Genomic DNA, 13,172 nt, shown 5'->3' on the forward strand with positions numbered 1-13,172 from the left:
GTAAACAGCCAGGCTTGATTCTTGATTGGCCACGAGAGGAAACTTTATTAAAAAGCTGTGTAGTATCTATTAATTGCCAAATAACACTGCCATTAATGAGTGTTCTGTGAACCAGATATCGTATTACATCATGTTCTAATGACTTTCTTTAGGTTATAAAATGTATTTAGTATGCGTGACAGTAAATATCTGCACCCAACAGTCACACAAAGGCAGCACTTATAATACTCATAAACAGTACATTGTGTCAACAGCTATGTTGCTAACTACGTTCATTCGAACCGCAGTGACTCGTCAGACCTATAATTTAGTGTTTTATACGTAGCCCATACGTAATATGTCCCCGGGATAATGGTTATTTTAGCAAAGCCCGAGAACTAAATAACAAAATTCAAAATAAAAGTCATTTGTTGTGGTAGCTCTGGAGTTCTGTAGGGTAAAGGGGAAAGGTCATTTTTTGGCTTTCCTCGAAACATTTTTCAATTAAATTTTAAATACAGACCTCCATTGCAAATAAAAACCAAATGAAATACAAAATGCAAATATCCTGAGGTTAAATGCTGTAACTGTGTGTTCTGCTATGAGCTTCAATGTAAATTAGCAGGCGTAGTATTACAACTATAAATCTGTCGATATGTCATTTAAATCTGTTGTTAAAACCACTAGAACCATCACAACGAACAACATAGTAATTTAAGTGCATGTGCATAATACTGTTACTGAAAAAAAATCACTTGGTAGTATCTTGTAATTAATGATATCATGTTGCATAGCACTTGAAATGATATTTTTAGGACATGGTAAGAAATAAAGGCAGGAGGTTAAAACCTTTACAATATCCACATTCGCACTTGCAAATAACACAGGATTGACATAATTCCACATGGTCTGCCTAACTGTCCACTGGTTTGTTGAACAGCTGACACTCAGTCTCAAAGTCACAGCCCCGGAGAAGTTCTCTGTAGTGACTTCTGACATCTTCATAACGTGGCATGGAGGATGTCAGGTCAGTCAAACCAGGAAACGCCACAGGCTTCTCGTTGAGGAGTGCCTGCAGTCTCAGGTCACCATTTCCGCAGTCGTACAACACCAAGAGCAGGTTAGCAGCGTAGGGCATCATGTAGCTGGTACGGAAAGAACGCTGGGCCTGTTGGGCGAAGTTTGTTGATTTCAGGGCTTCACTGTCCCTAAAGAAGCCCAGCAGGGTAAGCAGTGGCAGTAGAGTCTCTGCGTGGCCTATCTGGATTGTCACAGCTTCAGTCACTTGCTGGCCAGATCTGACATAAATAGCATGTTAACCACTGTCACAAGCATGACACAAGGGAGGTATTGTTGATACAAGCAGTTAATGCGGTTAGCAACTTGGCAGTCAGGACATTTATTTATCAAAGATGATGATGAAGAAGAAGACACGGACGAAGAAGAACGCCTATTTTCCCTTGGTAAACTGGCTAGTTTGCTTACTTGATCTCGTTTGCTGCCTTGTCCAGTCGGCTGAACACATCGTGGAACAATATGCAACTTGCCTTGCTGTTGATGTCATGGCCGTAGCTTCTCTTCCAGAACTGCTTCAGGTCATTTGAATACTCCATAACCTGTTTGTGAGAAGATGAGATAAAAAGCTGTTAGTCAGGGCTTGGAACAGGGGTCATGTAAAGTCATACTGTCTTCTCTACCAGCTGTAGGACACCAGAGTCGAGTCAGTCAAACTTGATACAAAATAATCTTTGTGGGACAGATAACAGCAAACCTTTTCAAAGTGAATGAATACTATTATCTACCAATGACTTCTGGTGTAATCTGAGTTTTTCCAGTTGAATGACGAGAAACTCTTGGATATATTATAACACAATTGTTTTTTCTCCATGGAGACTTAACCTTTTATATTTATTGACACAGACTCATCATGAGATCCAGGGTCCAAGAATCATAATAAATGATTGACAGAGAAATGTGTAAAATTAGGTCTGTGTAAGTGACACCGGGAAAATTCCTCCGTAAGTAAAGACGGAATTTCACAACAATACTACTTATACTAATATATGTGACTGTTTATTTAACTATTTAGACTGTATTTATATTTAAACTATTTATTTATTTTGCTTATCTATACATATACAGACCATAGAGATAATATGGTATATGTTTTAGTATTTTAGCATAGCACAGCATAGCATAGAGTTCGAATGTAATTAAATAATAGAGATTGCAATAACAACACCACACACATGACAACAATAATTATCTACTAACCCACGACTACTACTAACCTAATAATCTACTAATAGGCCCTGTTGAGGTTTTCCATATTCGTTTTTGCAGCATCGTAGGCTATCCATGGGGATTTGCCTTATCAGCTTGCTTGAAAAGTCCGACATTTTTTTCTGCCTCACGTCTGTTTCACTACTGCAGTCGTTAACAAGATGCTGGACAACACTGTGTGTTCCGTGGATATTTTGGGGTTTTTTTTTAATCACAAATGTTTCCATTTTTGTTGGCTAAATCAAACTATGCTAGTTTTAGCAGCCTTTAGCACCCAGCCTTTTTGGCAGTTTGTCTGTCGTCACAATGCAAAGCGTTGATAGGTAGCGGGGAGTTCTGTCGTCACAATGCAAAGCGTTGATAGTTAGCGGGGAGTTGTAATTAGCAAATTAATGGGAAATGTAGACTGGCAAAGGGAAATCTATCCATCCATCCATCCAATTATCCATCCATCTATTTTGTTGTTGAGAGGACACATACCAGAGCATCAACTTCATCAAAGAGGCAACACCAAGGCGAGTTCACGGCCTTGATGGCAAACTCATACGCGCACAAATCAAAGGCAGCCTCTGCCATTTCTGTGGAAGGAAGGTTGCAGAAACGTATAAGTAGTTAAAGAAGAATGGTTTTCAAAACAAGAAATAATTATAAAAGCTGCTCTTTAAAAGTGTAAGATAAAATATGACAAATGAGAAAAGCAGCATACGAATAATTATCTCCTCTCACCTCTCATCATGGTCACTTAAAAGTGACCGGGCTTAAAAGTAAAGTATCAAGGCGTCAGGGAACAACTTTCTGTGGAAAGACTCACATGGTAATAAGTAGTAAATGTGTGTGACCTTTGAACTCTAGCTCGCACTACAAACAGCTGAACTACATTCACTGAAGATCACACAAACAGTCTGCCAGTGCACTAACATGCTACACAGCACTGCGATTGATCAGATAAAATTGTATTTTGTCTTTTGTTTACAGTGATTTGATAAGTGTCATTTAGCATCAATGCAGACTCCCACAGATGCTAACAGATGCTAACATTGCTGATTTCACAGCTGTCCTGAATTTCAACTATTCCACTAACCCTCTGTGATGGACTGGTAAGGGACACGAAGGCGGCTTGCAATCTTTTCCTGGACCCTCCTCATCTCTGGTCCCTCCTTGAACAGTTGCATCTCTGCTGAGGCTGTGGCGTTTTTGTCAATTTCCTCTACAAACCTGGTGCACTTGTCAAAGAATCTCATCAGAGCATCATTCAGTGTGTGTTCAAACTCCACATCTGGGAAGTAAAGAAAGAGAGGAGAAAACAGAACGTTACTGGATTACAATCACATGGAGAATCAGGAAGTAGCTGGAACTAAGGAGCTCATAGTCTGATACAAGTCAAAGTAAAAACAAAGATGGCAGCACATCATATCATGTCAAAAAAAATTGATTTGTATGGTTTTATGGCACTGTTTTTGTCAGGGCGTCAAACCTGCAGCACTAACTCATGCTTGTGGCTCGGTCACCGTGTTCTTTTACAGGTAGAATTTCACCTAGTTTAACAGGTGCTGCCTGGTGTTTTTATACTTCGATACCACATTTAACTATGCAGCTATAAACTAATAAACTTTTTTTTTAGTGAAATTAGGCCCTTGCATGCCTTCTCTACTATAACCAGACTGGCCTCTAACTGAGGCCAGTCTGGTTATGAGAGGTCAAGCTTTAGTAGAGCCAGACTTTAGGTTTAGTTTTTTGTTGTTGTTTTTTTTTTATTTCCTTATATTTATATTTTTTAATTTTATTTTACCTGATGTTTCTCCTTTGCCACGACTGTTGGGAAGAATGTCACCTCATAGCAGTGACTTGTGTTAACCAAGCTCTGTGTATGTGTCCATCACAGGTACAAACCACAGAGTAATAACTGGACAACCACAGAGGAAGTCTATAAAGGATGGACTAAAGAGAAAAGCAGAACTTTAGCTTGTTAACGCTCCAATTAAACTCCACGGACTTAACCCAGTCTGTGCAGATCAACGCAGACAGAAGGCGTGTCCTGCGTCAGATTTATTTTCCAGTCACGTCACGGTGACGTTGTGATGTCATAGGTAAAGCTCGTACAAACATCTGTTGATTTTAACTACTCGAGTTTTGTCCCATGTACTGATTGAGGTGTGGTGAGACCCAGTGCAGTGAGGGTGAGGAGGGCCACGGTCCTACCTCTGATCGCCCACTGTTCTGTCAGTCCCGCCATGAAGGACAACGTGCTGTTGACACATCTGTGCTTGGAGCTCGTCATGAAGTTCACCTGTCCAGCCCGCAGCTTCTCCTCAGTCAGCAGTGAGGGGAAGAGCTTGGACAGCCTGACGGCCAGGTGCTTGTGGTCACTCACTCCTTTCATGGCCAGTCGGCCGTCCATGTCATCCGTGTACCACATCGTCCACTGGCTCTGGACCCTCCGTCTCCCCCACCGCCCCCTGGCTCTGGATTTCGCGCAGCCAGCTCTCTTCTCCAGAGGCTCGGCTCTCAACCAGCCCGTACAGCCGTCTCATCTTCTGGATGTTTTTAATCGTAGGGTATCTGGTGCCGTGCCTGATGACGGCTGTCAGATGAGCCTCTCGGCATTGTGGAGATGGAGGCTTCAGGGCGGACCTATTGACGAAGAGTATGTCGTCTCGGAGATGTGGGTTCACTTCCTCATATCTCCCCTTGGTGGTGAAATATTTGGCAATGACTGGTATGTCTGGGTCTTCTTCCGAATAAAGACAGCAGTAAAACCCGGTTATGTTGATGAGAAGCGCGACGACGAGGATCCAAAAGTTGGGCGACATGATAACACACAGTTCAGGCAAATTCCGCCCGAGGACCCTAACTGATGACGTCATGTACAAACTGTCCAACCAACATTCAATGTCTTGGGACGTAAACAGTCAGGCTTGATTCTTGATTGGCCACGAGAATAAACGTTATCAAAATACTATATAGTATCTATTAATTGCCAAATAACACTGCCATTAATGAGTGTTTTGTGAACCAGATATCGTATTACATCATATTCTAATGACTTTCTATAGGTTATAAAATGTATATAATTTGCGTGACAGTAAACATCTGCACCCAACAGTCGCACAAAGGCAGCACTTATAAACAGTAGAGCGTGTCAACAGTATACAGACCGCAGGGCTGCAATTACATATGGTAAGTTTGCATGTAAACACACTATGGCAACAGACTGGGACACAGACTGAGCCAAATATAACTGACATCATTTGAGATAGATACTAAAAAATAAAATAAAATAATAAAAAGCCTTTTTAAGCAGAAAACAAGACCTTTGCAAAATATAAAATGTGATATGAATATATTTTTAAATACAGTTTGAATAATGTATGTGATGTACAATAACTTACAGTATATTTAGTGGCTATGATGAAAGTAGGGCAGAATTTCATCTTAAAGATGCAATTTTTCCCCCACATTTATCCAACACCATATTTAAGAGTCAAGACTTAGACAAAGGGTTATGACAAGATTATGGCACAAGTCATACATTGTAATTTTCATAGTCTGATAAATAATTGAATACTAATATTATGTATGAGAGATTGAGAGAAATTGTTGTGGTACTGACCTTACAGGTTGTTCATTTCTAATTTTATGTATATATTTTTTAATTTATCTTAATCTAATTAATCAAAATTTTGTGCTGTTTTGTGATGTTGACGGTGATAAATCTACATGTTGATAATACATCCATTTTTGTCTTAGCTCTTTGGACGGACTTTCTGTGTGTACCAACACATGTTGTTTAAACACTTCTATTTTCTGTTGTCTCAATATTATATAGTATAGTATACCGCTGTTGTTAATTGGAACTTAAATGTACCTCTTACTATATTAAGAGGACCGGCTGGTTTTGTCCACAACCATCCCTGGACTGTCTGCGAGGCATCCCCGAAGATATGAAATGTAATAACCTTGGCGTTCCACCAAACTCCAGGCCTTGCACGTTGCACCTTTGCTCGAGGACACACCATAGACAATCTAATGCCGCTCCGTTCACTTGTTCACTTTTTTTTATTTAAATGAGCATTAAGGAAGGGTCTGTACAGGAGACCTTAAGATCACAATGCCCTTTGGGGCCCTTTGGTTTTCCATTACCTGTTGGTGCACATTGCAGAACACGCCTCACACCTCAGCAGGATTAACTCATTCAACTCTTAGAATTTAAAAGCTTTCATTGCCTTTCAGGTCAATGCGAACAGCAGACACAATACTTTCCCATGTACTCTGCGTACAATGTCATGTACCTGCTTTGGAAAGTCAGAACTCTTATCTGCTGGGGCTACATGTGAGCTTTTCCCTTGAGGATGGTTTAAAGGCAGTGCTTTAACTACTATATTGGCTGAGCTAAAATCTCTCATGTTTAACCCACATTGCTGACAGTGACATGACAATGACAGGGTTATATGGTTACAAAGTGGTTTTTACAGGCGGTTTTTACAGACTCACTCTAGACGGAGGTCAACAACCATTTAACATCTACAGAGTAACCAAAGAAATAGGTAATAATATGGTTACAAAGTGGTTTTTACAGGCGTTTTAACAGGTGATTGAATCAGACTCACTCTAGACGGATGTCAACAACCATTTAACATCTCCAGAGTAACCAAATAAATAGGTAATAAAAATCATTTAGTCAGATTTTTTTTAAATCACACATTTGCTCTCCATTTAAAATATTAATATCATGCTATAAATGGGGTGGAAGTAGGTGCTCAGTGGATTTCAACAGTTACTCTATCTGAATGTGAGTCCAGGGTCTGTACTGTATGCCTTGTCAGAGCTTTTCTTCAATTGAACATGTCACTAATAAAAGCTTGGATCACATTTTGAAGTAAAAAATACAAAATAAATCATGACAAATGGGGCACAATTTTCATATGTGATCGACTGCTCGACCAATCAATGAAGGCTCGGTTTAAGGCGCTGGTTGCTAGCTTAGATATTTTAATATGTCGCATTTTATTTGAACTCTATTATATTCATGAAAGTGAAGAATACAGTTTCAAATAATATTTTCATCATTCATTCATTTTTTCGATCAATGACATTTAGGCGACCCCAATTGAATTCCAGGCAACCCCACATGGGATCCCGACCCCAAGGTTGAAACACTACATTAAAACAAGTCAGATTTACATAAGCGAATCCCATTTAGCCCCATTTGTACAAAAACCCGATAGAGGAGGTGTATGACATGATGTATTTTGTACAGTAGAAGCCTTCATATTCTGGCCTTCTGCGAGTGGGATGGTTGGGATTCCTATATCTCCAACTCAGGTTGCCTGCAGGCTGTACAGGTTCTTCTTGAACCCCCTGGCAGCAGTAACTGTATGGATATGAAAGGAGACACTGGACATATACGGAACATATGACTTAACTAACATATGACTAAGTATCAGTACTATTAGGTATTCTTAGTCAACAAGTTTGACATGTTCTGCCAGTTTCATTTGGAATAAGATTACGTTTCAAGCAGGATTGTTTTGGGAAATCCTGTACCAGCAGACACACAACACCGGTTCTCATCTGAGCACTGCTTCGTTACGCCCTTGGAAGCAGCAAGTGAGATAGAAATACACCCCTATGGGTCAAAAGATAGCATTAACAAACATATCTGATTTGAGGATAACCAGAGGGCTGACAAATGATCCAGATTTGTGATCTGATTAAATGAAAGGTGCCTGTCGCTTAAATTGCGATTAAATTATTATATACTGTTGTGAAAGACCAGTATCAGCAGGTAGATGTGTGCGTTTTTTATGCCTGATTTGATTTGAGTCTAATCCAAAGGGTTCACATTTTTAGTTGAAAGAGCTGGTGGCAATCCATTTGATAATTGTGCCAGTCAGCTTGTCAGTCATTGACTTACCCACTGCCCTCTCAGTGGTCTGAAGCAAGCATGGCATTTGACCTGAAGTTAAAGCCTCCCCAAACACACTTTGACCGGTGAAATGGTATTTTGCCAGGGCAGATGACAAAACTGAGCCTGGATCTGCCAAGATCTTCCTGAAAAGAACAGGTTGGGGTTTTTTTACCCCACCTTTGCCAAAATGCGTTCTAAGTGTGATTTGATTTGGTTTTCAGTCTTAACTTATTCTGCTTTATTTTGTATTCCTAATATAAAGCCAGTATAAAGTCCATTCTCCCGGTTATGTTGCTTTTAAGGAGAATAATTCAGTTCTAATTTTAAACCTCCGTTGAGACACATAGGTCTATAGGAATAAAACTGACCTTTTCAGCTCGAGCACTCCCATCGAGTGTGTATCACCTTTGTATTAACGCAACAACACGTCGTATTAGTTCATTGAAGTTCATTAAAAATGACAAAACACCACCATCTAGTGTTTACAATGGTAGAATGACGCCACACACGGACCTTCATCACAGACAATTTTGCATCTGGAAGTGTGAATCTGTTAAAAAAAAGGGTCGTGTAAGAAATTATCCACAAACGGAAAAACACAAACAGTAAACATTAGGGTCTTGTATGTATCTAACATAACAATGACTTAAATTGTATTTCTGTAAACCGAATATTTTATCTCCATAAACGAAGATTTAGTTGAATTTATTGTACAACACTCGTGAAAATACACGTGTGTTGTTGTGTTCATAACTTGATCAAACTCGTTACCTCTTTGCTGAGATAATGAAATGTCAGTTGAAGTCTTCTGAAGGTCATTTCTGACCGTGGCCAGGATTAGCCTTGGTCACCCACGGCTCTTACAAGAGTGCATTGAAGGACAGTGCACAGCACCTGTGTTTTGAGCCCGTCATATAGTTCTGCTAACCTCCAACAATGTTGAGGTCAATGTAATACAGCTGCTGAAAGCCCCTGGTGCTGTTAGTTCTGACTCTTAATCACGATGTTCAGGTTTGTTTTTTGGAAACTGTACACAGGGAGGCCGTGAACTTGATTGAAATAAATACTCTATAAGATAAAGGTTAACTTCCTCTTTCGACCCTACTGTGTTGAAACACATGGTGTTTTCACGGTGTCCTCAAGTGTCATGTTAGTTCAGCAGTTTGAGCTGATAGAGATAACAAAAAGCAGCTGCGACAACACGTTGACAAACCGACAGTACTCACTCAGAGTCCAGTGCCATTTTTTTCTAAACTATGTGTTTTCAACCGTAGATAAAATGTAAATTTGTGGTACAGCAAAACAGCCACCAACTGGCAACCTCGAGTAAATAAAACCGTTTAAAAGAGGCTTGTCAAGAATATATGTAGCGACTTTGTTTGGTCTTTGGTCGCGCTGCCACTAGAGGGTGCGCGAGATAAAAACAAAACGTGATGGGGTTTTTTTTTCTCCGAAGGATTTTTTTTGTACGATAAAGAAGTATCAACAGACGTTTCCTTTGTCAAATTTAGAGTCAATAGCTGACATTTTAAGGAATATATAAATTCAGGCTATATATATTTCTGTGTTATACGTGTGTTGTGTTCATTTGAGCATGACGGGGACATAGAAGGGTGTGCAGGGCCAAGAAAAATTTGGGAAACGCTAATGATTAGTAGTTCCAACAGAGCAGGTGAAGAGACAGTCGTTACATTTAAGAATTGTATTAAACTTTTACCAGTCGGGTATCACATGAAATAAATACAGATAAAGCCTGCCTTTCACATGACCTTGAATTGTAATACTCACGATGAGGTACAAGAACTTGTAAAATTGTTGTAAAATTGTAAAAAAAAAAAAGAAAAGAAGTTATTTCTAGTCAAATAAAGTGAAGGGAAAAACCAAACAAACAGGTTCTTCATGTAAAAGTTACTTGTCAAAAGTTTTACAGTTTTATCTGATAGCTTGACAAGTATATCCTACACCACAGGAGACTTGCAATACAGGTTTATGAAGAAATAAATGTTGCACAACATATTTTGTGATCAAGTGAACTGGCAGACGGGGTGCTGTCAGCCTCAGTCATACATTAGCAATTTAAAATAAAATGATGAAAGAATTAGACTCGTTGTCCACTCCTGCAGAGGACGCTTATCAGTTCCGTGTGATAGGGATTAAAATAGTGACCTCCTAACAAAATTAAGAGTCTGTCAGACAAAACAGATGAAAATGTGAGTGGATATGCCAATCTAATTATTCTATTTCAGTTAAAAGAGCTGAACAATGAACAATGAATTAGTGAAAATATGCCTTTAAATTCCAAGCGTAGTATTATGGGGTGATCTGATGGTCTGTACTATACAGGATGTTTTAAAATTAAAATCAAACTTACTTAAATTATGGTGTCATTCACCAGCTGGGTAATTATAAACGTGGCTATTGATGCATTGCTATATCAACACAAATACAGTCAACGGACTGTATTGTTTTCTTTAAAACTGGCTGAACTTTGACTTACAGTGCTTGACTGTGCACATTTCAAATGTCTTCATGTTTAACTCAAATAGAAACTCAAAGACCTTTCAGCACAAAATCAATGCATCACGTCTCATGTCAAAGAGTGCGTTTGATGCAGAGCTGAACTGTGTCAAATTGCATTAACCTACTAAGGTAGTCCCAAGTCCATGTTGACACGGACATTACAGAAGCATAGCGATGTAAAGTCTCAAACACACACAGTCGTTTCATACTTCAGCCTATGTTTACACAAATCCGAACCATGTTATCACGTATTAGGAAGTGCTGCCGATAACTTTACAACAGCTTGTATGAGTGGAACGTGGACTTCAGGACGACACGTTTACAGATGTGATAACGGCAAACAGCAGAATAACAGCAGAACGTCGACAGGTCACGTGACTGTGCTGTGCTACAGACATCTGATTTACTTTTTGATCAAAACAAAAACGGTAAGAATTGTTCTGAACAAAAAGCTTTTGGTAAAATTATTGGAAAGAGTTTTTTTTTTCCATGACGAATATGGTACATTATTCAGGCTTGGTTCAAATAGTTATCCTATTTCACTTAAGGACAGTATAATAATAACAATAACAACAACAATAATAATAATTATTATTATTGTTGTTGTTTTGTATTGTGTAGTTGTAATTAAAGCATATCATATCTGAGATATTTACCTCAATCATCAACAACTTTAATAAAGTGTGTTTATGCAGTTTATAAATACAGATGACGATTGCTTTACGTTTCCAAAATTAAGGAGCTGTCACTGGTGATGCATTCATGTACACTCGAAAACATTCCGCGATAGGTACCCAGCGTGATCGGTAAGTCACTATTTTGTAGAACAAATTAATTCACCGTTTGCCTTTTTCGTTATGTATATGTTCTTCATAACAGTTCTCAAAATTGTATATTTATATTGTTTTGGTTACCTTTTATAGTAGCACGACCAATGCTGTGCTACACAATCCTGATACCCGTATTCCTGATATTTTCCACGCCCTATGAATGCAGCAGGGTGACGGTATGAAGCGATCTCCCTGCTGCTCTCTAGTCAAACGCCTACCTTCCAGAGAAGGCGCTGGGAAAATACAGGGAGCGACTCGTGTCTTTTTCTGCCATTTCACTTTTGGGAGAGACATCATCATAACACACAACAAGGTAATGGCACAAACACACTTTTCACTAGTAGTGGTATAGAAACCAGCGTTAGACTCCCTGGCAGACCCCCACTCATTTGTGTGGCTTGTCTGAAGGGTCTAAGTCGTGGCATGGGGAACAGTTAGTTAATATGTTACTCACACTCACTGTTAGTCACACGTACTGTAAGACAGTTCTAATGCTGTCTTATGCGTCATCGGTAAACGAGCGATGTTGACTAAAGGATAAGCAGAGGGACACTTATGCTCACTGGCCTTGTGGTAAAAACAAGATATCACTTAACGAAAAACGTCTTTAGTTATTGTACCGTGATGGGGGCGGAGGGGCAGTGTGAAGGAGGGTATTAGTTAATGCCCACGTACGGCTGGTTACCTGCTAGATGAGTTAAAACATGTTGCTCCGTAATGCAAATGCTTTACCTGAGTCACGGTCACAGTTACTCGGTGAGTCACTAACCGTTACTTCTGACCGCTCTACAAACATACGAGCCCGGTATGGGTTGAGCATAAGCTAAATAGCTAGCCTAGCCCAATGCTAGAAGACGCCAGCTCGCTTATCTATTTTTAGACTTTCAGACTTAAAGCTCATAAGCCATGGTATATAAACAGCTGTTGGGATGATGATTGAAAGCGGTGTTTTGGCATCATAAGCAACATTTGTTTTTTGTTTTTTTTTTGTAACGCTGTGTCACAGGTGTGACGAGTAACGTTACAGTGGCAGAGAGGTATGGCAAGCCGTTTCAACATTTAAACATTGTTGATATGAACAACATCATTTCGCCTAGTCAAAACGTATGTTAAGATATCTGAAAAGAAGCATGTAGATGTCTTAAAATGAGGTAAATTGAAGATACCTTGGAATTGAGTTAAGACTAGTCAGAATCACGTTGTACACATTTCAAACCGGAATTACGGATATCTATAATTCAGTTGCAGATATCTGTAACTTACGTTGTGTATATCCACAGCTGAATTGTGAATATCCGTAATTATGAAACCCATACAAATGAATTGCAAAGGTGACGTAATTTGCCCTCGGAGGAAAGTCGGTGTGGATATCTAAAATGACAATTACAGATAGGAAGAATGTCGCTGCGGATATCCGAAATGTTATTTTCGACTAAGTGAGAAAAAAAAAGTTAGACACACCTGCAATACATATCCAGCTTGGAGTTTAAATGTTAAAACGGCTTGCCATAAGAGAGGCGTTTCTAGAGCCCTAGACAAGTTGTGATGTAAACATTACCATTATACGTCAGATCGCCTTTGAACTAGTGACTGACTTATGAGGCACCAGTTCCCCTAAATCAGAGTTCAAAAATCACAGTTTGATTCACTGC

General features: G+C 39.4%; 1 protein-coding gene and 1 pseudogene across 1 annotated transcript in view; one reads left to right on the forward strand and one right to left on the reverse strand.

The window, feature by feature from the left end:
• Positions 1 to 25: 25 nt before the first annotated feature.
• LOC103387687 (multiple inositol polyphosphate phosphatase 1-like) lies at positions 26 to 5,376 on the reverse strand (annotated as a pseudogene).
• A 6,302-nt stretch (positions 5,377 to 11,678) lies between these two features.
• LOC103387683 (phosphatidylcholine:ceramide cholinephosphotransferase 1) overlaps positions 11,679 to 13,172 on the forward strand; it is a 15,261-nt gene continuing 13,767 nt past the window's right edge. The window contains 1 exon segment of the mRNA XM_008322441.3: positions 11,679 to 11,833. The gene's annotated coding sequence lies outside the window, so the exon portion shown is untranslated.

This window comes from Cynoglossus semilaevis, chromosome 12, assembly GCF_000523025.1.
Source record: "Cynoglossus semilaevis isolate Cse_v1.0 chromosome 12, Cse_v1.0, whole genome shotgun sequence".
NCBI lineage: Eukaryota > Metazoa > Chordata > Actinopteri > Pleuronectiformes > Cynoglossidae > Cynoglossus > Cynoglossus semilaevis.